The sequence below is a fragment of the Canis lupus genome, chromosome 10 (assembly GCF_011100685.1).
Source record: "Canis lupus familiaris isolate Mischka breed German Shepherd chromosome 10, alternate assembly UU_Cfam_GSD_1.0, whole genome shotgun sequence".
Lineage (NCBI taxonomy): Eukaryota > Metazoa > Chordata > Mammalia > Carnivora > Canidae > Canis > Canis lupus.
In genome coordinates, this window is record NC_049231.1 from 63,581,172 (window position 1) to 63,607,741 (window position 26,570).

Sequence of the window (26,570 nt, forward strand, 5' to 3'; positions counted from 1 at the left end):
CCACACAGAGGTCACCAGTCACACTTGTTGGGGAAGGGGCTGCCTAGGCCACTAGGGCACATTGCTGGGATTCCTGGGAAAAAGCTGAACTGTTCTTTCCCAACCTAATGAAATGAAAAACAAAGGTTTGGAGCCCAGGGAAGTAGAGAGGTCCTTGGTGGAACAGGGGGATCCCAGGACATCTGTTGGTCTTTGATGGATGGAGCTGAGGGAGAGACGGGACATCTTTCAGCTAATGAGTCTGGCTCTGCAGGGTGTTGAGGCCTTGGTGATGAACAAAAGGCGCAGGGTCCTTGGCCTCAGGGAGCTGTCTGTGTAGGTAAATCATTGCAGATATGTGCAAACTGAAGTATTTGCTGGGTCAGTGGGGGAATGCCATGGGGTGGGAGGGAGGTTATGAACTTGACTTTAATAGGCAAGGAATGCTTCAGAGGAAGGAGACACATGGGTCTTAAAGGGTGGGTGGGAGTCTGAAAGTCAGGAGAGGGCATTGCAGGCAAAGGAGAGCTCAAGGGCAAAGGCTCGAGATGTTCAAGCAGGCTTCAGGCGAGTCCACATGGAAAGTACCTAAGGCAGTCAAACTCCTAGAGACAACAAGTAGAGGGAGGGTGCCGGGGGCAGAGACGAGGAGGAAATTAGTGTTTCAGGGGTACAGAGTTTCAGCTTTGCAAGATGAAAAGAATTCTGTGGATGGGTGTGCTGGTGGTTGCACAACAAGGTGAATGTACTTAATGCCCCTGAATGAACAACGTGACACTTAAGATAGAATATATACGTATCAAATGGTGCTTGAGAGTGCCAGGCCCTTGGACTTTAAAAGCTCTCCTTGCTGTAAATGTTGCCCAATAGAGTCTCTCAGAATGAGAATTCTTGGTGATAGTCAACAATAGTTACTGATTGTTTATATTCTTCATTTAAAAAAGGCTAAAAGTTTTTGATAATGATAAAAGTTATATTGATTTCTAAAACCAAAGTTATTTTTTTAACCTTTCTAAGCAGAAAAGCCATGCACACCAGTTCCCCAAAGCCACGTCGAACATATAATATGCCCGATATAATATGCCCCAATAGGCAAGTGAGGGTTCCAGGGCTCCAACTAAGGCAATGACAGAATGGATGGAGAGGATGGGGGTGTACGCAGCAGGGGTCATGCAGATAGAGCAGCTGTGGAAAGCAAGGGAGAGAGTCCCAGGAGGCCAGGATGGCTCATGACGTTGGGCCTGGTGAGACCAGGGTGGATGGGGGTACTATTGATGGAGCTCTGGGGGAAAGAGCAGAGGTGTGGGGAAGGAGATCTACATGTCAGGTGGAAACCAGCCTGATGATACTCAGGCATGGTATTCAGGGACCTCAGGGTGGAGGTAAGGATTTGAGAATATGGGGTCTGGATGGCAGTGGAAGTGCTAGATGCTGTAGAGATGACCCTGAGAGGAGCATGGAGGGAGGCGCAACCTTGACCAAGGACATAACTCTGAGGGGTGCCAACGCTTTCAGGGGGGCAGAGCCTGAGCTGGCCAGACCCACATAGATAATGCAGTTTCAGGGCCCTAGGATGCCTTTGCAGCCCCCATCCCGTTCCCGTCTCATCTCTCCTGCAGAGTCTCGCCATGCCTGGAGTTCTTCAACTCAGGAAAAGTGTGGCCCTGAGGCTTTGCCGTGCCAACCAGAGGCCCGACTGAAATGACACAAAGGTGCCAACCACCGATGCCCTGGTTTCCTGCCAGCAGGTGCCTGTGGGCGAGGAGAGCATACAGATGTCTCAGAGGAGAGCTCATGGATGAGGGGGCCCTGGACAGGGAGGAAGGGGCACAGGGGACTCTCTGGTCACCTTGCGGATCCATCTGGCACCTGGGTGGCTTGGTGGTTGAGCATCTGCCTTTGGCTCAGGTCGTGATCCAGGGGTCCTGGGATCAAGTCCCTGCCTCAGACTCTCCATGGGGATCCTGCTTCTCCCTCTGCTTATGTCTCTGCTTCTCTCTGTGTCTCATGAATAAATCAATAATCAACAAATCCAGATTTATTTTAAAAAAATTGCAGATCCATCTTGCTTTCGCTCCAGAGGAATCCCCAGCCTTGGCCCTGCCCAGTCTGGGTGCGGGGACTGCTGAGAAGTCAGTGAGGAGGAGTCTGTGGGCTTGTTTCCTCCGCTTTCAGCCTCTGGGGAGGCTGGCAGCGTGGGCGGGGGCGAAGTGACTCCCCCCGTGGCCCTGGCACCGTCCGAAGTGGGTCTTGACAAACCTGTCCCCCGTCCCGACTGCGGCCCCTGTGGAGGACGGCCTGCCCTTGGCGGCCTACTGCGGAATGGGAGCCTCATTAGGCCCACATCTGCAGTCGGGGTTCGGGTCCAGCCCCACACCTGGCCTGGCTCTCAGGCCCTAGGAGAAGGTGGTGCATATGCGGGGACCAGCCGGTCCCTGGCGGGGGGAGGGCCCGCCTGCCACCTGCCACTTGCCACCTGCCACCTCTTAGGGAGCCTGGTTGAAGGGGCCATCCCGGAGTGGCTGGCACAGCTGTGCCCGTGTGGGCTGGGGCTGGCCTCAGACCCCCAAAGGGCAGATCAACAGCTGTTCAGAGCCCCTTGCCACCCCCCCATGAGGGGGTGAAGCAGAGGGCTGGGTACCTGGGGCTGTTCGCCAGGTGGGGAGCAGAGCCCCGAGGCAGTGGGGCCCGAGGGCAGGCCTCTGTGGAGAACGAGCGCTTCCCGTTCCCACCAGGAGGCATGTCTCCCGCAGACTTCGGGCCCCTGGACAGTGGTGAGTGACCCTCGTAACGTCTACCCCACGCGGCGTCCTTGCTGCACGTCACCCACTGTGCCCTTAATCAAGTTACTTCTCAGAAAAGCCCCTAGAGGGGGAACGACAGCCTTCCTCTTCTCCAAACATTGCTGCCTGCATTTTTTTTTTTTTTTTTTTTTACCAACTCATCAGTGTTCCTGGAGACCCTGCAGGGTTCTGGCTGCAGGAGGCTGGCTTAGGGCCTGGTAAGGCTCAGTCGCTGACCCCAGGACGCCTGTCGTCTGTGGGACAGGCTAGGCCACCACGTCAGGCAGAAGAGCTCTTAACAGGTGGATGACGCTGTAGGCACACAAACAGGTCGGGTGTGTTCGCAGAATGGGGATAAAGTCTATGTTGTCATCAACAGTTTGGGACCTTGGCCCTTGAGGAAATGAGCAAGGAGGTGGTCATCCAATCATGATGCTTCTAAGACCAGGATTAAGTCTTTGATTCTGGTGTCTTCTGCTTCTATCTTTACTCCCAAACTTCAGGAAATCATGAGGAACTAAAATGAGAGCCCTACTAAGCTTGTTCTGTCCCCAGAGGAGCTTCTACCAGCTTCTGCACCTCGTTCTCCAACCAAACTCGGGCACAGGAACCAGGCCTGGGGGCAGGTTCTTGGCCTTCTTAGAAACTCAAACCTGACCACACTATTCAATGCAGAGATAAAATCTTAAGGTTGGGTCCTCGGGGGAAGCCCATTGGCCTGGTAGTTGATCTTTCTTTAAGTGTTCCCATCCCTGTGTGGGGTTGTGTCTCAGAGAGGAGCAACCCGGGATAGTCAGGCACTAGGACCATCATCCAAGTGAACGATCCAGGTAAGATGGAGAACTCTCTACACTGACATTTCTAAGGGCCCGAAGTTAGGAGAGAATGCAGAAGCTTTTCTCAAGTTTGGCTAAACATGAGAATTACCTGGGGAGTTTTAAAAATACCAAGGCCTGGATCCCAGGCCCAGAGACCCTGACTTAGTTGGGGGCCTGGGCATTTGGATGTTACACGCTTCCCGGGAGATTCTAAGTTGCAGCCGGTGCTGAGAACCACCGCAGGAACACCTGCTAGGCCACCTGGTGACGTCGTGGGGGGCTGACCCTCAACAGCATGTCTTCTGGAACACATTCTGCCTTTGACGTCTGTTGTGTTGGCTTTAGGAGAAGGGTCTAAAGAGAAGGCTGCTTGTGTATATTTGACAAGCCTAGATTTAGAAGCTTTGGAGGGAAAGAGTGAACTTTCCACTGTCATTTCCTTCTTCTGTCTCCAGCTGACCCAGAATGAAGTCCTGTCCTGGGATTCCCTAAGATACCCCTGGGGGCTACTTAGAGAGCTGCGAGTTCCTTGGGCTGGGCGTCATCTCCGGATAGTGGGAGCAACACAGCAGCGGGCTCTGTGGAATCTCGTGCCAGCCATGGTTCTGAGCCAACTTAGGGAACATTTGCAGCCTGGGCTTGCCCTTCTGCTCCTGGTCTGAGATGACGGGAGGCAAGTGCGTAGTACTTAGGAAAGTTAGTGATTAGAAAGATGATCTAGTGGCTAAACCCCAAGAGCAGTTGCACAGGTGGGAGGAGAGGGGAGGGTATTATGAGTCAGTGTAGCCACGGGGAGCTCCACAGAGGTAAGACTTGAGTTTGGCAGCGTTTAGCTAGGAGGTGAAGGGGGCCCTTCCATGAAGGGTAGCAAAGACATGGAGAGGAGGGATGGCACATGATGAGCAAAGACCAGCTATCACCACCCATGTGGTGTAAGGAACTGCCGGCATGCTGGCTTTCTTCTCCGGGGCAGAGATGAACCAAGGGGATTATGTAGTTTGACCTACATTGATGGTTCTCAAAGTGAGGTACCCAGACCAGAATCATGATCACCTGGAAACTTATCAGACGTGCTAACACTCAGGCCCCAGCCCAGACCTACTAAATCAAAGCTTGGAGACACGGCCCAGGAATCTCTGACAAGCCCTCCACGTGGTGGTTCTGATGCTCACTCGAGTTTGAAGGCCACTGTCCTACTCCGCATCCGTGTCTGCGCAGTGGACTCTGGTTATTACCCACAGAGACAGAGGAGCTGTGTGGTCTGAGGTTTGTGTAACCTACGTTGTAACCTCTCCCTGTAGGTCTCTCCGCTGGTCTTTTTTTTTTTTTTTTCTTTATGATAGTCACACACAGAGAGAGAGAGAGAGAGAGAGATGAGGCAGAGACACAGGCAGAGGGAGAAGCAGGCTCCATGCACTGGGAGCCCGACGTGGGATTCGATCCCGGGTCTCCAGGATCGCGCCCTGGGCCAAAGGCAGGTGCCAAATCGCTGCGCCACCCAGGGATCCCCCTCCGCTGGTCTTATGATTACTGTCTTTATGTCCCAGCCAAGTGACACAGCATCAGATCATTGACAGACCCTTAGTCACATCGTCAGCCTGCATTCAGTGACCAGCTACCATTTGCTGGGCACTGCTTTATTCTAAGCTCCAGGGATGCAGCAAAATCATCTCTAATCACAGTCAAAAATAGTCCCCTCCCACCACTTTCTTAGGTTTTTCTTCCTAGAACTTAGATCTTAATGAAGGGATCATCACACCCACTAGGACATAAGCTGCATAGAAGAACAGACTCTGATTTTGTTCATTGCTGCGTCCCCTGGGGACTGAAGCCTGAATGAGGGCAGGCTTCTGGAGTTTTGAGATATAAATGGTGTGGTATGTCTGAACAGAAATTGCTCTGCAGAATGGACCATTCCATAGAGTAGAAGCAGGGAGATGAGTTAGGAGGTGGGCCCTTCCCCTGGCCCACCAAGTCCAGCCGTTTCCCAGGGTTTATCCAGTCATGGAAAGAGCAGAGTGGGTGCTGGCCTCTCTGCTGAACTCCTCAGACCTGCAATCCAAACTTTCTGCAGAGCTTGCTGGCTGGTCTGGCTCTCTTTCCAAATCTTTTTCTTTTTTTTAACAATTTTATTTATTCATGACACAGAGAGAGAGAGAGAGAGAGAGAGAGGCGCAGAGGGAGAAGCAGGCTCCATGCAGGGAGCCCGACGCGGGACTCCATCCCAGGTCTCCAGGATCACACCCTGAGCTGAAGGCAGCGCTAAACCACTGAGCCACCCGGGCTGCCCTCTCTTTCCAAATCTGACTGGAGCAGAGCTAGCTTCTAAAAGTTTAGTGAGTACTTCCTGACCTGAGCCCGAGGACAGAGTTTCCAGTGTTTCAGTGCCTGGTCTTCACTACGTAAGGTGAAGTGGGAACTTATTTCCCATCTTCTCCTGTGGCAGAGAGAGCACAGAATAACAAACCTGCTTGAGGGAAGAAGACTGGATGGAAGAAGACCGGTATCCTTCTGCTTCTGAGTTATTCCCAGGTTCTGGCTTTCACATTCTCTGGTCCTTCCCCTGGAAATGAAGCTCCCTCAGGGCCAAAGGCCTTCTATAATTGCTTAGTTAGCCTCAGAGCAGCAAACCAGCTGGGCAGTGGCCTCCTCTGGGGAGACCCTTGAGGAACATGCTGAAATGGCCTCCCAGCCCTCCAAGGGGCTCACTTTATAGGAAGCTAAGCCCTGGCAGTCTACCCATCTCCCGGGGCAGGTGTGGAGAGACTTCGCCTGGGACATGCCAGTGTCTGTCCCTAGCTTTCCAGGCTCCCCTTCTGGGAAATGAGCCCAAGCAGTAAGGACACCTACTGTTATGTCCCCTCTGTCTCCCAAGGAAGAGGGTGTACTCTCTCTGGAGCCTGAGCTACTCCAGAACAACTTTAGTAAGTACTTAGCATTTTATTCACATCCTTCTCAGTATTTCAAACCATCTTTCCCTAGATGAACTTAAGAAGTTTCTTGCGAGGCACTGGAGATAAATTCTTATTTATCTAACGTCTTCCAAGTTCTTTCATCATAGTTGTGCTGGGTACATGACTCTAAGTTGACAGTTACTTTTTTCAAGAGAATCTTTAAGAAATGACTCCCGGGTCTCCTGGTTTCCATTGCTTCCACAGAAAAGCCTGCTCAGTGACATTTCTTGAAGGTGATCAATCCTGTTTCTCTGACTTATTTTAAGATCTTCTCTTTGTCTTTAATGCTTTCCTATTTTATTATGTCTGTCTGTATTCCTTTGTTACCTTAAATTTTGCTTGGGAATGCTGTCTTCTAGCTAGTTGTGTAACAGACTGCCCCAAAACTTAATCGCTTAAAGAAGCAATGTTTTTTCAATCTCTTACTTTTGTGGGTCAGAAATTTAGGCAGATCGCAGCAGAGCCGTCCTCCCACTCCACATGGGATGGACTGAAGTCCCTTAGTGATATGTAGCTGATAACTGCACTGGTCTGCGGGGTCCAGAATGACTTCCATGTGCATTTATAACATGAATGTTGGTGGGGATATCTGGGAGGCTGGGTGCAGATATGTCCCGCTTTCTCCATGTAGTTTTGAGACCTCTCTAGTCAGATTTTTTTTGTAAGGTAGCTGGCTTTCCTGAGGTTTCCAAGAGACCAAGGTGGGAGCTGAAAAGCTGCTTCTGACTAGCCTGGGGATCATACAGCTTGACTTTGTGGCCTATTACGTAAGCAAGTCACCCCAGACAACCCAGGTTCAAGGGGGAGAAGGGTTAGACTCCACCTTTCAATGAGTGGAGAGGCAAGATTTTTATGGCCATCTTGAGTTGCTACACTATGCATCCTGGATTTGTGGGTGCATGTTTTTCATCTGCTCAAAGAAACTTGCAACCATTTCCTCAGATATTTTTTTCCTCTATTCTCTGTTTCTTCTGGAGCTCCAATTAGATATCTAAGTCTCTCTCTCCCTTTTAAAAACTAATCTCTATACCCTACGTAGGCTTGAACTTATGACCCCAAGAGCAAGAGTTGCATGCTCTTCTGAGCCAGCCAGGTACCCCTAAATATCTAAGACTCTCTTAACTTCTCTCATATTTTCATATACATATCTCTCTGTGCTGCATTTGGGTGCTTTATTTGATTCATGACTAGTTTTTTTTTCTGACATTTTATTATTTTTTAAACATGACCAAATTAAAAGACCTTTGCAACAAATAGCCATATACCCACTACCTGCCTTCTGCTATTTACATTTTATCATACTTTATCATATCTGTCTATCCATTCAACTGTCAATCCACCCATCTATTCATCTTATTGTTTGGATGAATTTCAAGTATATTGTAGACATCGGTAGTCATGAAATTTTAGTTCAGTTATTCATTTCTATAAACTCACTTATTTTTCAATCTGTCCATTTATTCCCAATATGTCTTTTTTTTTAAGACTTAGTTTTTTACTTTAAAGAGATAAAGAGAGAGAGTAGGGGGAGGGGCAGAGGAAGAGAACCTCAAGCAGACTCCCTGCCGAATACAGAGCCTGACTCGGGGCTCCATCTCATGATCCCGAGATCATGACCTGAGCCCAAATCAAGAGTCGGCCGCTTAACCAACTGAGCCACCCAGGGGCCCCTCCCAACATATCGTTTTGCTTTGATTCTCTCCTTCTTTCTCTTTCTTTTTTTGGCAGAGTGAGGGGCAGAGGAAGAGGGAGAGAGAGAATCTTGAGCAGGCTCCATGCCCAGCACAGAGCCCGAAGCAGAGCTTGACCTCACAACCCTGAGATCATGACCCAAGTGTAATCAAGAGTCAGATGCTTCACCTACTGAGCCACTCAGGCGCCCCATGATTATGTCCTTTATTTCTTTAAACATTGTTTCATATAATTATCTTTATCTGATAATTCCAAGAAATCTTCGAGTGTGAATTGGTTCTTGTCATCTTGCTAAAAGGGCTTGATCTTAATCTATGCTGCACTAATGATAGCTAATAGCCACATGTGGCTATTTATATTAAAATTAATTAAACTTAAAGTTGAAAGTTCAGTTCTTTGGTCACATAAGCCACATTTCATGTTCACAGTGGCCACATGTATCGAGTAGCTACTGCTTTTGCTTCTGAGTTATTCCCAGGGCGGGACAGGTTATAGAATACTTCCAACATTCATATAAATGAATGGACCTGGCTGTTGTCAAGTAGAACTTTATTTACAAAAGCAGGCAGCTGCCGGACTTGTCCTGTGGGCTATAGTTTATGGACCCCTGCTCGAGGCCTAAACTGGAATGCTTACTTTCAAAGAGGATGCGCTTTTGTTTGTAGGCTGACATGCAGCAATCTGGAAGCATACCAGCTCCTCCAGGACTCTCCTCAGGGCACCAGTCCCAGACTCCTGACCTCATCATGCTGCCAGCCCTGGGCCTTAGTGTCCCTAACCACCCTCAGGTCAACATGTCTCTAGCAAGTTCTCGCTGTTCTAACTCCCTCCTGGTTTTCTCTGGAGAGTAAGGCAGGGAAGGAGTACATAGAGCCCTCCTCCTTGCAAATGAAAAATTGTGTGTATGCACGAAATTCATGATATGATTCTGTAAGGGGAGCGTCCTGGAGAGCTCCCGGTCACCTGGAGTGCCAGACACAGGTATTTTGTCATGGTATTTTCTTGCCATGTCTGCTTAAACGTGGCAGTTCTAACTTTGCAGAATTGGATAAAACTCCCAGTCTCTTTAGGGAGCTAAGGCTGTAGGCAGCTTTCTTCAGGGTGTTCCACATCAGTGCTACCTGGCTGCCTGGGAATCCCTTCCTGGAGCGCTTAGACCTGGTTCACTGCAGGGCAGAGAGGGGCTCTCACAGGGCCTAGATGTTGGGCTTTGCCTATTCTCTCAAAGCTGCTCGCTGCCCAAGTTAGTAGCCATGGCTTCTGAGAACCGAGGCCATGGCGAGAGACTTCAGGGCAGCCGGAAGGAAGAGGCAAATGGTAGGTGACTCACATGCAACCCAGCTGTGAGCACCTGCCGCGGGTGGTAGAAGGCCCATGAAGGCCCTCTTAAGAGACCTCTCAGGGGGATATTCCAAGTGTCACCATTGCCTTACTTGCTGATAAACTGCGGATTGGACAGTTTGCTTCCCTCATCGCTTTCCCAGGTCTGGGTCAGGGTGGGAAACAAGTGTACCCTCAGCCCCTGTGATGTCTGCCTCTCTGTTCAGGAGCCGAGTCTGTGGACACGGCAACGCCACACTGCATCCAGCAGGCACTTGAGTGTGCTGTTGGGCAGTAGCCACTGGGAGGCGGCCAGCTTCTAGGATTGGTGGCTCACAGTGGTTGGGGACAAACTGCTGCTGGCCAGATGCCCCGTGACAAATGCTCTGTGTGACTACTGTCAGGGTGCAAGGACTCTCAGGGCACTGTGGCCAACTCCTCCCAAGGAGGAGTTCTGGGGAAGTAGGCGGGAAGTTTCTGGAGGTGGTGACCCATGAGCTGAGTGCTTTCTGGGAAGTCAGTAGCTTTGTCCCTTAAGCACAGCCCAAGGTGAGCCTTCTGTCTTAGTTGGGGAGGAGTAGGGTTGTATCTATAGTGTTCTTCTGATTTATTAGCTGGGTCTTCCACAACCTGTTTCCTTCTTCATCCTTCCTACTCCCTTTCCCCTCATTCCTTTTTCCACAGAGGTAAGGCAAAGCATCAGGGTAGTATATGTTTCAATCCAAAGGTGCCATGTGGTTTTGAGGGACCCATTTGGGGGGTTTTCATTGTCACAGAATCTGTCCAGCCAGCCACTAAACATCTGGTGCAGCTGGACCATCTGGCCCAAGCCTGACAGGTATGTTGTCATTTGTATCCATGGGTTGTGGCCATGAGGACTCCCGAGAGCCAGGATGAGGTCACCGTCTGGGGAGCCTCCTCCACGGTGGAAATGAAGGCCTGTCGTGTGTGCAGACACTTTGGGAGTCTGATGTTTGGCACACGGGCACTGGCTGCCCACGTGATGCTACTTTCCGTGAGACTGACCTCCCGACCCCCCAGAAGTGTATTCCGAGGCCAGTACTATGTCTTTGCCAAGCCCCAGAGAGAGTCCCCTGTGAGCAGAGAATCCCCTGGTAGTGAGCAGCCTCATTGGCCTGGCCCCAAAGTGGCAGCTAGAAACCATCTCAGACCCGAGTGTCACCCACGTGGGTCTGGGATGCAGAAGGGCAGAGGTCGAGGAAGCCACAGGGGCTAGAGGGCATCTGTACTCCCTTACCCTTATACCTGGTGGGAAGAAGATCCTTTCTTCAGAGGTGAAATCTTCATAGCCCAAGGGCTACAGCTAAGCGAGGCATGGCATGGAGGAAGGGGTCTAACAAAAGCCCTACTCACTCACTACTGGTTTCTGAAAGCCCAAGTTGCAGGGTAAACCTGTATTGGATGGTTTGGTGGACTGTCCACTGCCAGCCCCCTCAGAATGGCCCTCCAAGTCCTCACGGTTCTTTCCAGGCAAGGAGAAGACAGCGTCGGGGTCTGCAACTGCCCCTGAAAAGAGAAATCTAGAGAAATGGCTCAGATATTGTACAGGGTGACCAGGGCAGAGAGCCTAGACTCCTCGCCTGACCACTGGCAGAGCAGATCCCTCCCAGAGGGGCCCCCGGTTTGGGGAAGTGCTGCGGAAGCCAGGATTGAGCACCAGACGGTCCAGGACCTTCCACCCACTGGCCACAGCCAGGCTGCACCTTCAGGGTGGAGGGGTGAGAAATACCAGGTTGTCACCCAGCCCCATGGTCTGCTCTGTGGGGCCACAGGTGACCCCTCAGCCGTCCTGTGGGGGACTGCACCCTCGTCCCCAACGAGGCCAGGACACAAGGCCCCAAGCCCCCAGTGCTTCCTTCCCCTGCTGAGTGGTGAAGACTTCTACCACTGATGGCCTGGCCATCGCAACCTTGGTTACGGACAGCAGCAAGTGGGAAGGACAGGCAACGAGGGGCTGCCATCTTGTTGTGGCGGATGGTGGAGGGGCTCCTCAAGCGTTGAAACCTCAAGTTGGGTTGTTTTAAGTGCTGCTTTGCAGTGGGGCAGGCCTAAGAGGACTAGGTCTGAGGTTTGCCTTCCCCACCCCTCCCTCCCCCCTCCCTCTCCCTCTCCCCCCCCTTCCCTTCCCTTCCTGGAAACTCACCTGGGCTGTGTCCCTCACTGAGCCTGACTTCCTGACTTCCAGAGCAGCGGTAGCCCTTGACCTGCCCGACTCCTTTTCGTCCCTCTAGGTCTCAGCTCCGATGCCACCAGCAGTCGATGTCACATCACCCTGTTTAGTTTACAGGGCACTCATCGCCATCAGCAGTTTTCTTGTTTACGGCACGTCTCACTGGAATGTGAGTGGCGGGAGGACAGGTCACCTGATGTGTTCGCTGGTATCTACTGTGGGGCCCAGAAAGTTCTTGGCACACAGCTGATGAATGTCAGATGAATGTCACCTCTCCTCGGAGTATCTTTTTAGGGACTTCAGGAAATCCAATGATAAATCCAACAGAAGAAGAGCTTATGACGAGGCTTTATGGAATCCTGGTGAGGAAGGGCTTAGAGTGAGGGGAAGTGGCTTTAAAAAATGCTCTGAAGTCATGTTCTCCGTTCTGGATGCTTTCCTTATTTCCATCAAGGGAGATCCAGCGAGTTCATGAGTGCCAGGTATTCCCTCCCAAGTCCTCACAGGAAAATATGTACTTCTCTCCACCGCCCCCCATATCTTTCCACTACCCCCCACCCTACTCTGCCAACAAAATATTAGGTTTTAGAATCCTATCAGGCTGAACTTAGACTTGTCTTCCTCAGATCCCATGGTTTGGAGTTGGGGAGTTGGGGGGTGAGGGGGAGCCCAGGAAGCTGATCCTACTCTAGGTGAGTAGGCGCTGCATACCCTGGGCGCCCCCTAAGTGCCATGAGGTACCTAATGGACCAGAAGGCAGGCAAGCCCCCCTCCAAGGCCTGGCACTTGGGTATCTGGGGACCCTGCCGAGCAGAAAACAAAATTGCAGCAACTTGGTACCTCTTTAGGGGAGTAGGCCCTCCTCGTTTCCGTCACGGCCCACGTCACATCCGTGGCTGGAAGGGCTTCTGCCCGGAGGCCGTTTACAAAATTTCTCATTTTCTGGGTTGACTCCCCCTGCAGTGAAGCCGCTGCCCCCCGCAGAGAGCTGTTCCTAGGGGGAGCTTGACTCCAAGGTCAGGCGGCACAGAACCTCAGTCTGTCCTGACGGCCTCGCCCTCCCTTTCTTCATCATCAGCAGCTGGAGGGCAGGGCCGCCCTGAGGGTGGTAAGGGCCTCTGTTGATGCTACAGATTCTAGAAGGAGCTGTTGTGTCAGACTTTAGGATGAGATGGTCTTTCTGGTTTGTCAGTAGCAGGTGGGCTTCTATGATCCTAAGCATTTTCACTGCAAAGAGAGTTTTTAAGCCCAATTGGGAAAAAGAAGGAAAAGTATCGGGGGAGGGTCAGCTCTCAGGAGATACTAGGTGGTGTAAGAAGGATCTGGGGAGGGCACCTGGCGGGGGCACCTTCAGCTCAGGGCGTGATCCCGGGGTCCTGGGATCGAGTCCTGCTTCCCCGCAGGGAGCCTGCTTCTCCTTCTGCCTGTGTCTCTGCCTCTCTGTGTCCCTCATGAATAAATAAATAAAATTAAAAAAGAAAAAAGAAGGATCTAGGAAATGTTGGGGGGAAACTCCGTTCCTTTCAGGAATTTCTTTTTTCTTTTTTTGTTTGTTTTTTTGTTTTCCTTTCAGGAATTTAATAATGGAGTCGGAACACATTAGGTATACCGTGGTAACAAATACCCCCAACATCTCATCTCAGTGGCTTGGAAGTAAAGGAAGATGTTTTTCTCACTCAGGCTATCGGGCGTCACATGGAGCAGGCGGGCTCTGCTCGCCACAGGCCCCAGGGAGCCAGCCCAAAGCTCCTGTGTGCCTCCAGAGAGGAAGAGTTCTGGAGGGTCTGTGTTTGCATAGCAGTTAAATGCTGTGGTCCAGGAGTGACGCTCAAGCATGCCCAAACGCAGGAGGGTTGGGAAGAAGGATCCTGTAGAGTCTGAAGGTGGGAAGAGCCGGAAACACAGAGCAGCCTCGGGGTTGGCAACAGGAGTTGCTGGAGTTAGACCTTTAGTTTGAACTGAAAACAGTTCAAACCTTGAAGCTTTGAGACTTTGACTTGTGATTATTTTAATCACTTATTGGGTTTGAAGGCCACAAAACCGTGGTTTCAAGATCATGTTCTGCTCTGGCCTAGAGGGTTATCACTGTGTTTCCTTCCTCAAAAGCCTCTTTTTGGTCAGTTAGCATCAAGAGGCAACTTTAGAAGTTGGAGGGTAATTGGGATTAGGAGTTGAGATGGGGTATCACAGGCAGGGCTATTTCAGAACTGTTTGGAGAACAGACACTTGGGCCATATTAATAGAAGTAGATGATGTAGATCAAGGGAGGTGATAATCCTCCTTTATTTGCTGTACTTCTACCCTGGCTGACACAGCTCTATTCTTTTTTTTTTTTTTTTAACAGCTGTGTTCTGAAAAACATACTTTGAAGGCGACTTTGACAAGCTTTGTCAAGCTGGAACCCAGGCAGAGTTATCAGGAGAGAGGGGAGTCTTGAAGATTATTGAAAAGGATAACTTGGCAGCTGCTGGATTTGAAATGCTGTCAGAAGTTTTCCTTTTTACTATTGAGAAAGCTACCTCCTTATTCTGAGATGGATTAGACTGCATCGTGAGCAGATGCTCACTGCTCTAAGCGCCCAAAGACACAGAGAACGGAGTTTGACTCTCCAAACGAGGGAGGAAGGGTCATGGAAGTAGGCAGGTTCTCGGGTCCCTTCCAACTCTGTCATGATTATTTCTGACTCCGTTTTTTTTTTTTTTTTTCTCAGAAATAAAAAATAAGTCTTTGGTCATGGAAGAGTGAAGGCCGGTTGAGACTCCACTACATAAAATGCTGCTGTCCCTAATCCTCTGCGGCTGGTACCCCAAGCACCTCGACACCGGTGATAGGAGAAGGAAGTCAAACCCACATACAGTCTCACAAGGGGTTTTGCTCTACGTGCAGAGTCTGGAGCCAGAGAGCTTAGTTCTAAATTCTGACTCTGCGGCCTTCTAGCCATGTGACCTGGGGTAAGTCACTCAACCTCTGTTTCATACTCTGTAAAATGGAAATGATAGTACCTCAGGGTTGTGAGGATTAACTGACATTTTAAAAAAGATTTTGCTTATTTATTTGAGAGAGAGAGAATATATGTGCACAAGCAGAGGAGAAGGGCAGAGGGAAAGGGAGAAGGAGGAAGCAGTTTCCCCACTGGGCACGGAGCCCGACGTGCTGCTGATCTCATGACCCTGAGATCACGACCTGAGTTGAAACCAAGAGTTCGACGCTCAACCAACTGAGCCGCCCAGGGATCCTGAGGATCAAGTGGTTGAATTATACAGAACGTATTGAACATCAGCACCCTGGCACCGAATGTGAGCTGAATAGGTTTCATCTACTACTTAAACCACTATCAAGGTCTGCATTAAGTGCGAAACACTATAGGAATTTGACTCCTATAAACAGGAGAGCAAAACTGAATTTCTCTTTCACTTTCTCCTGTGACTCGTGAAGATATAATAATACCTTACTTACTCTCTGGAAATGGCTCTTTTTTAGCATTTCAGCATAACCCGAGAGGTGAGATTTCATAATTGGAGATTGCTAGATGTATTCTAAACCCACTAATCACGGTTACAGACCCGAATCCTCTACAGCCGTCGTATAAGCCAATAGCAGAAGGGGGGCTGTGTAGTTGGGCATATTCACAATGTATGGTTTGCACCGGGCACGTCAGGAAACGGACCATAAATTAGCCTTTCTGATCCAGAATTTCAAGCTATGTGCCTCCCCAACCTTACAAGTACTCAAACTCAGTACCTTTTTAGAGTATGGTGTCTATGGTTTTATATTTCCTAGGCCTGACCTGAAGAGCAGTATGGCCCTGGGGCCCTTGTCCGAGAAACTATTCCCAAGTCTGATGTAAACACAGACGTACGTGCAAGCCACAAGAGCATGCTTCAGGTCGGAGGGGGTTGGTGGCAGGGGTGGGGTGGGGGTGGGGTAAAAGCCCAAAGAGGCATGTGAGACGAAAGCCTTGTTGGTGTGCTTCGTTGACAGGGGTCTCTTCTCACCCGTCTCCGGCAGGTGTCTTAGTTCAGTGATGGTTGAGTCAGACCACCTCAAAGAGTCTTTGAGTGGGGGGCTCTCTCACAGGGTTCACATCTGTGGTGAGAGAAGCTAAGCAGGTGGGAAGCTGAGGATTGGGCTACGTACCCGTGTGCCCACAGACCCTTCCTGTTCTAGTGATGAGGTCAGCAGTCCTTGCTGGGGATCCCTACCACTGCACACCCACATTTTCTCTTTCTCTCCACCACCCTCCCTCTCCCTTCTCCTTCTCCTCCCTCTTCTGGCTATTGGCCCTCAGCCAGGTGGGAAACTGTCCTCCTTCCCCCGGACTTGCTGGTCTGCCTTCTGGCTGCAATCAGGGAACACAAGTGAGGGGCAATGGGCATGAGCAAGGGATGTCAGACAGACTGGGGTTTAGGTGGTTAGGCTCTAGTCCCTGCTGAGTCCCTCATAGAGTTTTGGAAAGTCCCCATTCCAAATCTGTTTTCTTATCTTAGCTTTATGAAGTCCACACGTGAGTTTAATGAAGGTTCTAGTTCTAGAAGTTTCTAACTTACTAAGACCTAATTGGCGGGGATACTACTACCAGTTGCATGATTGCTGGATCTCTGAATTGGCTGCTGAGCTGTTCAGGGGAAGGACCATAGCTACTTAAATGGTACAGAGGAGCACCCATCCCTCACCCCTATGTCCTCAGAGTTCAGATGGATACAATCTTAGGCTGTTAGGAAGCATCGCTAAGTGTCCTAACTCTGCTTCCCCTCAGTGTTCACCCTAGGTTGACAATATGATTATTCCTCAAACTAGCTTTCTTCCTGTAAAAAAAGATCAGGGATAGTTTCTGTGCCTCAGTTTCCTCTTCTAGAAAATGGGAATAATAGTACTTACTTCCTAAGATTGTTCTGAAGATTAAATGAGTTCATGCAAAGAGCTTAGAACAGTGGATGGCATGTAATATAGTCTAGCAAGTGTGAGTGGTTAGGAGACATTGCTTACAGGGCTATAGATAATCTTGCACCTTCTGGAAAACAGGTTAACACATATATCAAGAACTTGAAACAAATGGTTCTCAGGCTCACATATTCCCCTTCTAGAAATCCCGGAAAGATAGAACTTGGACAACTCATACAGCACTGTCTATCACGGGATTATTATGATAAAAGTCAGAAATACGAGGGTTGAAGAAGATCAAATAAATTCCAGTAACCTCCACTTGGCTCCTTTCTAGCCACTCAAAGACTATAGCAATACAAATTTCTGAAAATACACAAGCCTGTGTGCCTACAGCATGAATGGGAGTGCACACACTGATGTGTGTGGGCCATGTAGCATTGTGGGTTTTCGTTTGTCTTTCGAAAGGGAAGAGATCTGTAGCAGGTGCCACTCATGAGAACATAATAAGTTTCTTTCCTTTTCTCAGGAAGACTTGACTTTAATGAGGATTGTCACTTAGCGGTTCTTTTCTAGAATTACGTTGCCTTTAGCTTCTGTTCTTAAAATGTATTCAGAAAAAGACTCTGTTAGAGATAAGCAACGGCTATCTACCTAGGGCTGCGGTGCACCAGACCTTTTTGGTGGCGGGGGTGGGGGTGGGGGCAATACTCCCTTGCGTGTGGGGGCTGAAGGCAGCCTCCATAATCAGTTGGTAGGGATGTGTTGAGTGCTGACCAGCTGTCATAAAGAGCAAGGGTGGTCTCATACGATCTCTGCTTTTGCTTACCGAGCTTAGGACAAAAGGACTACTGTTCATCCCAAAATGCTGAGAGCAGGCTGGCTCTAGAATGGAAAAGCACATGTGCTAGAGGTTTAGCTGTTTATTCAAGATGTGTTAATATGCGGTTATTCCATTTCAGGGGGCGGGGGAAAGCCTAAATCATTTATATATAGTCCAAGTACCTGAAATAAAAAGGGGAAATCCTATCAAGTGTTAAAACTAGAGTGTCAGGGGGCACCTGGCTGGGTGTAGAGATTACTTAAAAATAAAATTCTAAAAAAAAACAAAACAACTAGAGCGTTAGACAAGATTTTGACACGACTTTCCCTTGCCTTGTTGTAAATGGGAGAACAATTTGGTAAAATACAACGAGCGAAATCGAACTTAAATAAAAACAAATGAAAAAAAAAATAAAATAAACTGGAGCAGCTAACATCCTAGGGAGAGCGTGATTTAAAAAACCACTTCCTCAGGCTAAATTTTCTTGAGAGAGAGAAACTCTTCTACAGACAAGAACTAAGGCTTGTGACTTCATGGAAAAGACCAGAATTTGGATAAGGAACTAAATTGATGAATTCAACCATCTACGATACAGTTTTATGACTATATTGTCTAAACTGAACGTTCTTCAGAAAGGAATATTCCTCTACCAAGGGTATCTGGATTGTGTTTTCTTCTCTCCCAAAACATTCTCAGGAAAGATGCTGTGGACATCACACACATTTTCTGGTTACACTTAAGATCTCAAGCGACGAGTGTGCCTGCTTCTCTATCTTACCAGCTAAGGACCCTCATCAAGGATGCTCTAGGAACCCATGAGATGGAGAAAAGAGGTCCTTTTTCTTGAGGGGATGGAGGGGTTTCTTGGCAGCTGGTGGTAGTCGGTATTTACTATGCTTGGAAGATTACAGCATGATTCAGACAGGGCTGAGTCAATAGGAGAAGTCCCCTGGTGCTAGGCCATGTCCTTTCCTGTGGAGAGCAGGCCCCTTCTTAGTCTTCATCATGGAAAAGTTATGCTTGCCTCCCAGTCCACGGGAGGGTTGGCTAGTAGTTCATCTATTTATGTCATATTTTATTACACTCCCACTATGCATCGGCATTGTCCCGGGTACTCACGGTTCAATAGTGGACCTAAAAGACTAATTCCTTCCCTATGGACTTTACGGTCTAGCCAAGAGACAAGCAAGACGACTAGAGTACATTAGTTGATAAGTTGATGGGTTCTACTGAGAAATGTGGTCATCGTGGCAGTTTAAAGGCTGGAAGGGAAAGGCTTGTTGGGAAGACCCCTGCGAGAGGGCCATGCAGCTAGCCAGCCGGGGGAGGAGGCCGGCCTCCAGATGGTGTTGAGGCCATGAGGCAGGGTTGGGCCTGATGTGTTCAAGGAACAGCACGAGACCAGCAAGAGTAGGAAAAGGCAGATGATCAGTCTTTGGAATAGTCTGGAGGATAGTACAGCAGAAGGGACCAGAGAGTGAGACTAACCAGAGTAGTCTATTCTTCTATTTTTAGATGCGAACGAGTGTGAAATTGGCCTGGAGTTCTGTGATAATGGAGCAGAATGTGTGAACAGATTTGGCTCTTACTAATGTCGCTGCCAAAAGGAGTATGAAGACCATACCCCACGCAGCCTGGCACGCTGCGTGTGCACACTCCTCACAAAGGCACTGGTTGCCCAGATGCCCTCTCGTTTGTACGCTTACGAGCTGCTGGGATCTCCTGTGAGATCTATACCATCCTCAGATCAGGGTTGAGCTCTCATTCTGATGCCTCTGGCCACAAAACACCAAAAAGCAAACATTCTCGGGAGGATACAAAGTACAGAATCAGTTCTAGAACTTGGAACACGGCATAAAACCATTTACTATAAGAATCTTCGCTGTGCTGACTTCTCCTTTGCAAACTTTGGTGTTGAAGCACTTCCCTAAGGATGCCACTCCTGACCCTGATCAGAAGTGGGTGTATGTAGCATTGAACTTGAACATCTCATTGTCTCCCCCAAGGCTCTGTCTGTCATGCCCTTGCTTTTAGACGTTTTCTTACCAAAGATAAAATTGGCCGGGGACTTGCACGGGATTAAGTGAGCTTCTTCTGAGCCGGTTTGGCAGAGCAGTTGGTAATGAACTAGCTGATGCCCTTAGCTTTTTAAAGGAGCTATTGCTGGTGATGGTAATCCATTTGGTACAGTCACCTCTGAAATAATATAAACTGTCTGGTGCCATCACGGGCAGATCAATGGACAGGATTTCTCTTTCTCCTCTTGCCAACTTGCTGTGTGACCTTGGTCCTCGGGTCTTGAACAAAAGCTTCAACCAGACATCAAAGGTTTTGTCTGGCTCTTTGCATGCTAGATGTTGAAACTCCAGCAAAGATGCTATTGGGCTCTAAGGGCAGGTGGGTGATCTTGCAATGCTGTTTGCATAGTTCTTTAGGTTTGTGTGTGTGTGTGTGTGTGTGTGTGTGTGTTTCTTAGTTTTTGTCTCAAAGGGAGATTCAGTTTGGCACAAAATACGGGCTTAGTATGTATTAACTGAATATCTTATGGCTTGGAATCTACTTGTGACCAACAATTTGAAATTTTTCCATGTTTTTTCTCTTCCTGTGCCCTCCAAGTGACTAGATAAGGCAATGTCTCAGTCCATTTGGTCCGCTGTTACAGAATACCATAGACTGGGTGCTGATAAACAACAGAAATTGTTCTGGAGGCTGGAAAGTCCAAGATGAAGCCTCCAGCACCTTCAGTGTCTGGTGAGAACCCGCTTCCTAGTTCTTAGCCAGCCGTCTTCTTGCTGTGTCTTCACTTGGTGGAAGGGGGCAAGGCTATCTCTTGGGCCTCTTTCAAAAGGATACTAATCCTATCCACTGAGGGCTCAACCCTCTTCACCTAATCCCCTCCTCCCAAAGTTTTTACCTCCTAATTCCATCACCTTGGGGGTATGATTTCAACCTACAGATTTGGAGAGGACATAAACATTCAGTCCATTGCCTGCAGTGACAAGAGTCGAGGTGAAATAAGTTCTGTGAGGCAGCCTCCTTGAAGTTTCAGAAATCTGGCATCTGTGGATTTTGCCCTAAAGATAGTTTCTAGATGGTATGCAAACTAGTTATAGTTCTTTGGATCTATAGTAAGTTACATGATGATGGGATACATTTTGGAGTACAACTGGCCCTTGTGCTTCTCTTGGTGAACGGTCTCAACTTTAACAGTTTCTGTCTTTTAAAAAATAGATAAAATTAATTTCTGATATGCCTAAGATGGAAGACCTTTAGTTATTAGCTCATAGGAAATCTAGAATCCACATTGCAAAAGGATGTGGGACATTTTTCAAAGCTAACTTTGTGTACATGAGTAGGATTCTTGAGGGAGGTATATAGCAAAAGTTGGTGACAAGTCATTACCAGATTCATTTTGTTCCAAGTCTGGCTTTGGCTTTGCTAAAACATTAGCAGTCAGTTCCTTTGTTTATTCTCTCAAAAAATAAGTACCTACTAACGTGCCAGGCAATATGCTAGGGACAGGGGATAAGAGTATAAATCTCTGAAGGTGCTTTTGAGAGTCTGTTAGATAATGGACTGTCATTTGGTTATCTTTTTTTTTTTTTTTTTTTTTTTAATGTTTCTTTGTATTTCAGGAGTTGAGTTATCCTTTAATTACCTGGACTTGCTGGTTGGAGTTGTTGTGTTCACTGAAGCCTTGCTCATGTTGGCTATTGACCTCAATGTGGCTCTTGACTAGAACCTACATTAAGAAGGAAAATTCTGTGGGTCAGAATGTGGCACCGCAGGAGCGCCGGCCTATAGCACCTGCTTTTGACCTGATGGACCTCTGCAGACACCTTCCCTTCAACTTCTACCAGCCTAAGCCCCATGCAAAGGTTCCAGATGGTGCTCAAGGCAAGAATGTTTCTCAAAACAGGGGACTGCAGGTGTGGGTAGAGCAATCAGAGAGGCTTTGGGCATAGCTACTGCCTCTAGAAAGGAGGGCAGGAGTGGAGTTATCCTTTGGAGGTAAAAACCTCACTGTCAGGTGACACACTCATGAATTTAGGAAGAACTACCTTGATTCTGATCTTGCCTGTCACTTCTTTATGATTCCAACTGTGTTGTGGTTCCCGACTCTCCCTGGGGAGGAGGTCTGTGTGCTTTTGGGGGGCGGGGGGAGAGGAGGTTTGCATCAAGACTCAGTTTATAATCCCAGCAAAGGGCCGAGGTAGACTTCTGGTGACCCAGACACTTGAGGTGATGAGTGTGGTCCACAGGAGGTGTCCACAGGAGCAGCATGCACATGGTACCAACTTACGAAGTTGAATGAGTTTATCAATGGACAGGCTAGGGAACTGTTAAACTCCCCTAAAAGAAGAGGGTGAGAACTCTTGATTCTTTTTCCTTCATACTTGGTTGTTTTTTTATTCGATTATGAATTTTTTTTATGGAGAGAGTCTTCTGTTCTTATTCCGTTTGCATCACCACATGTGCCAGGTTTTACTACAGCCTTAGAGCTTAACCCTAAATAAAAAAGAAACCCTTTTGTATATTAAAAGAAATACAGCTCTCTGGATCATCTTTTTTAAATCTACCACTAATGTTTGGCTCTTTATCTTTCAAAAACGAGGTGGTTACCATTTGTTTTAAAGGTTCTCAGGCCTAATTCCAAAGCCGGAGTTCCCCCATACACAACAGGAAGCAATTCTCAGGCACCCAAGTGTATCTGAGAATCCAGTGAATTCTGATACTACCTACCTGGAGATGCCATCTGACTCCCCAGGTTAAAGGTTCAGTCCTACAGACTGCCCCCCACCCCCTACTTCATACACGAGTCGAAAGCCCCAGGTTGTGACCTGTGCTTCTGACCAACTGGCTACAGATTGGAGGCTCCAGTGACCTCCTTCTTAGGTTTGATTAGTTTGCTAGAGCTGCTCACAGAGCTCAGGAAATGTCTTATTTACATTTGGCAGTTTATTAAAGCATGTGATGAATACAAATCAACAACAGCCAGATGAAGAGTTACATAGGGCCAGGCCTTGAACAAAGGACTTTTTCTCCTCATGGAGCTTGGGGCCTGGCTTGGTGGCACATGGGAGCATTCCAGTTTCCCAAGTGTGGAAGCTCTCTAAGAAAGACCGAAAGGTGTCCCCGTGGGTTTTTATAGAGGCTTCATTACACAGTCATGATTGACTAACTCATTGGGATTTGGCTGATTCAACCTCTAGCCCCTTTTCCCTCTCGAGAAGGGGGCGATGGCAGGGGGGCATTGGGAGGTGGGATAATTCAAACTCCCTAATCACATGGTTGGTCCTCCTGATAACCAACCCCTGCCCTTGGGTGGGGTCTGAAAGTTACCTTATTAATAACAAGACACCCCTTTTACCTTCACATTCCTGAAGCATTTTCAGGAACTACTGATGAAGACCAAATACACCTGAGAGATGTATTTTGGTCATCTGAATGACCAAATATATGTTACTTATAAGTCATTGTATTGTATATTGCTCAGCTCTTTGTCCACACTTGGCATTTTGTGGAGGAGACACTGGAGAGGATGCCAGAAGTCTTAAATATGGTTCCTGCCCTCACCATGCTCCCTTTTGCTTGTCAGCTGTATGGAGCATGAGAAGTGCTGGGTGGGATGAAGTACGGAGCCCTTCCCAGAGTGGGAAGCTCTAAGTGCTGCAGCTGGACTTAACTGGCTGTGGGGGTGGGATGGAGCAGCTTTTATGCCTGCCTTCTAGAAAGTGGAGGCATGAGGGCTGGAGTACCGTGGCATGAATGTGGCTCCGTAAGGCAGGTACCAGCTTCTGCCTGGGGCCCTAGCCAAGGGGTGGGGAGAGGAAAGTGTGCAGCTTTGTTCTCATTGTGCCCCAGAATATAAAGGAGGCCACCAGTAGTGCTGGATCACCTGCTGGTGTGGCAGGATGCCGCCTACCAGGATGACCTGAACAAGTGCTGGCCAGTTGTCACTTGGCCTGCCACCATACTCTAGGTTTTGAAATCTTTTAATGAGCTTGCTTGCTTTATTTATTTATTTATTTATGTATTTATGTATTTATGTATTTATTTATTTTTATTCTTGAGAGACACACAGAGGCAGAGACACAGGCAGAGGGAGAAGCAGGCTCCCTGCAGGGAGTCCGATGAGGGACTTGATCCCAGGACCCTGGGATCATGACCTGAGCCAAAGGCAGACGCTCAACCACTGAGCCACCCAGGTGCCCTATGAGCCTCTTTTAAAATGGAAACACTCCTGGGCAGCCTGGGTGGCGCAGTGGTTTAGCGCGACCTTTGGCCCAGGGTGTGATCCTGGAGACCCAGGATCCAGTCCCACATCAGGCTCCCTGCAGGGAGCCTACTTCTCTCTCTGCCTGTGTCTGCCTCTCTCTCTGTCTCTCTGTGTCTTTCTTAAAGAAAGAAAATGGAAACACTCCTAAGATATTTGAGCCTTCATCAACCTATGTACTTGGGCTGCACCTTCTTTTTTAAATAAATTTTACTAAGGTATAATTTACATACCCTAAAATTCACCTATTTTAAGTGAGCTGTGCAACCATCATCACAATCCAGTTTTACAACACTGTCCTCATCCCAAAAAGATCCCTTCTACGTATATTGTAGTCATTCTGTTTCCACCTTCAGTCCCAGCAACCACCAGCCTTCCCATTTCTGTGGGTTTATCTCTTGAGATGTCATATAAATGGAATCACAGAATATGTGGTCTTTTGGATCTGCTTTCACTTAGTATAATGTTTTGGAGGTTCATCTCTATTGTAGCGTGTCTGTAATCTGCCTTTTTATTGCCGAATAATATTTCATTGTATTTATCACATTTTCATTCACTGTTGATGAACGTGCGTGTTATTTCCAGGTTTTGGCTTTATGAATAATGCAGCTGTGAACATTTGCATGCATGTCTTTGGACATAAATGTTCACTCACCTTTTTTGTTTGTTTTTTGTTAGAGAGGGAGGACACACACAGGGTGTGAGCAGGGTGGGGGTGCAGAGGGAGAGTGGGAGAGAGAGAATCTTAGCCAGGCTCCGTGTCCAGAATAGAGCCTGATGCTGGTCTCGATCTCACAACCCTGAGAATGTGACCTGAGCTGAAATCGAGAGTTGGACACTGAGTGGAACAGACTGAGCCACCCAGGCACCCCATAAATGTTCACTTGTCTTGGATAGATTCCTGGGAGTGAGATTGCTGGGTCATATGGTAAGTTTTGCTTAACTTTTAAAGAAACTGCCAAATTATTTTCCAAAGTGGTCGCACCATTTTACCAACCCACCAGCGGTGTCTGAGGATCGCAGACCCCCACCCCATCCTTGCCGAAGCTTGTTAGTGACTTCCATTATAGCCATCCTGGGTGTGTGGTATCTCATTGTGGTTTTCATGATCTGCCCTCCCTAATGCTACTGATGGAACATCTTTCATGTGCGGATAAGTCATTCACTTATCTTCTGTGGCGAAATATCTCTTTGGCTGTTGCTTCTTAGACTCCCAAGGGAAGGAGATTATAAACCTCCCTGGGGGGTCTCTGTTTTTTTTAACTGCCTAATCTCAACTGCCCAGCACAAGAGTTGAGAGTAGAAGGCCGTGCACCAGTTTCTGACGGCTGCTTATTACAAACCGGATGGTTCAGAACAACACACGTTTATTGTCTCATAGTTCTGGAAATCCGAAGTCTGAAATCGATTTCACTGGGTCAAAATCAAGGTATCAACAGAGCCTCCAGGGAAGCATCCATTTCCTTGCCTTTCCAGTTTTCAGAGCTGTGTTCTTTGGCCTCTGGCCCCTTACCCATCCTTAAAGGAGGCAGTAGCCTCTTACATCCCTCCCCGCCCCGTTCCTTTGTAATACGTTTTTCTCTCTCTTCTTTTTTTTCCGCTTTTATTTCTCTTCTGCAGCAAAATCTCCCTCCCTCTTGTAAGGATGCCTGTGATTGCATTTAAGACTCACCTGAATAATCCAGGATTATCTCCCCATCTCAAGCCCCTTAATTTAATCACACTTGCAAAATCCCTTTTGCCATTTCAAGGAACATTCACAGGTTCCAAGGATTAGGGGCTGGCCGGGGCCCAGGCCTCCGCCGTGCGGGGAGTGAGTGGCGGCCGCCGCCTCCCGGGCGCAGGCCTTGGAGGTGGCGGCTCGGAGAGGACCTGCCCAGGCGCCTGGGAGCGCAGGTAGGCCCGGGAGGGGTGAGCCGCTGCGTACCGGCAGCCGCCGCCTCCTCCTCCCCCCTCCCCCTCCTCCCTCCTTCCTCCTCCCTCTTCCCTCCTCCTGCTCACCTGCTGGAACTTTGCAAGCGTTGACGGCGTTTTTAGAACCGGGAAGGGCTGAGGCAGCCGATGGTCTCGGGACGAATTAGAACTCGGGGCTGGTGACGCCCAGGGGTGCCCGGGTGCCCCCCCCCCCTCCCCGCACCTGCCCTCCAGGTCGCGGTCCGGGCAGGGCGGCCGCCGGCTGCGTCCCCGCGTGCGGCCAGCAGGGGGCGCCATCCCCCGCGCTAACGCTCGTCCCGCCGCGGCTTCCCGGCGCCTCCGGTTTCGCTCGCGTCGCGGCGTCACGGTCGGAGCCACCGGCCCTCGGCGTCGCGGGCCCCGGCGGGAGCCCTGGAGAAGGCGCAGCAGGGCGGGGCCCGCGGGGCGGCTGCGAGGGGAGGGCCGTCCTCCCCGCCGGGCCGGGGGCACGCAGGGGGGAGGGCGGGGGGGGGGCCTGGGGGAGGCGGGGAGGGGCGGGGGGTGGGGGGGAGGCCGGGGGCGAGGGGGAGGCGCGGGGTGAGGGGGACGGCGGGGAGAGGCAGGGAGGCCTGGGGGAGGTAGGGGGAGGCTGGGAGGAGGCAGGGGGAGGCGGGGGGAGGCGAGGGAGGCGGGGGGAGGCGGGGGAGGCAGGGAGGCCGAGCGCCCGGCTGTGCAGGGGCCGCAGCCCACAGAGGCGGCGCAGGGGCCCGAGGCATCCGCGTCTTTGTGCTCCCAAAGCACCCAGGAGGGCGTCCCGACTGCGACGGGCAGGAGGAGGCCGGGGGTGGGGGTGGGGGGAGGGTTCAGAGAGGGAGGGGGGAGGCAGGGAGGCGGGGTGGGGGGAGGCAGGGGGAAGTGGGGAGGAGGCTGGGAGGTGCAGGGGAAGCAGGGGGAGGCTG

The 26,570-nt window shown here is 49.5% G+C and overlaps 2 long non-coding RNA genes across 5 annotated transcripts in view; one reads left to right on the forward strand and one right to left on the reverse strand.

Moving 5' to 3' along the window:
• LOC106559436 overlaps positions 1-21,988 on the forward strand; it is a 28,878-nt gene extending 6,890 nt beyond the window's left edge. Inside the window, exons 3-7 of one of the 3 annotated variants that reach the window (XR_005366131.1) lie at positions 11,799-12,099; positions 14,448-14,688; positions 15,518-15,622; positions 20,058-20,192; positions 21,077-21,988. This is a non-coding gene — a long non-coding RNA (uncharacterized LOC106559436). The remainder of the gene's footprint in view (positions 1-11,798; positions 12,100-14,447; positions 14,689-15,517; positions 15,623-20,057; positions 20,193-21,076) is intronic. The other 2 variants (XR_005366132.1, XR_005366133.1) reach the window with 2 other exon arrangements.
• On the reverse strand, positions 8,358-25,889 carry LOC106559435. 2 transcript variants are annotated; one of them, XR_005366135.1, is made up of 4 exons: positions 25,720-25,889; positions 12,578-12,964; positions 11,711-12,096; positions 8,358-11,087 (listed from the first exon to the last, which is right to left on the reverse strand). It is a non-coding gene; the product is annotated as an uncharacterized LOC106559435 (long non-coding RNA). The 2 variants fall into 2 exon arrangements; XR_005366134.1 differs by lacking the exon at positions 12,578-12,964.
• Between the last annotated feature and the right edge of the window lie 681 nt (positions 25,890-26,570).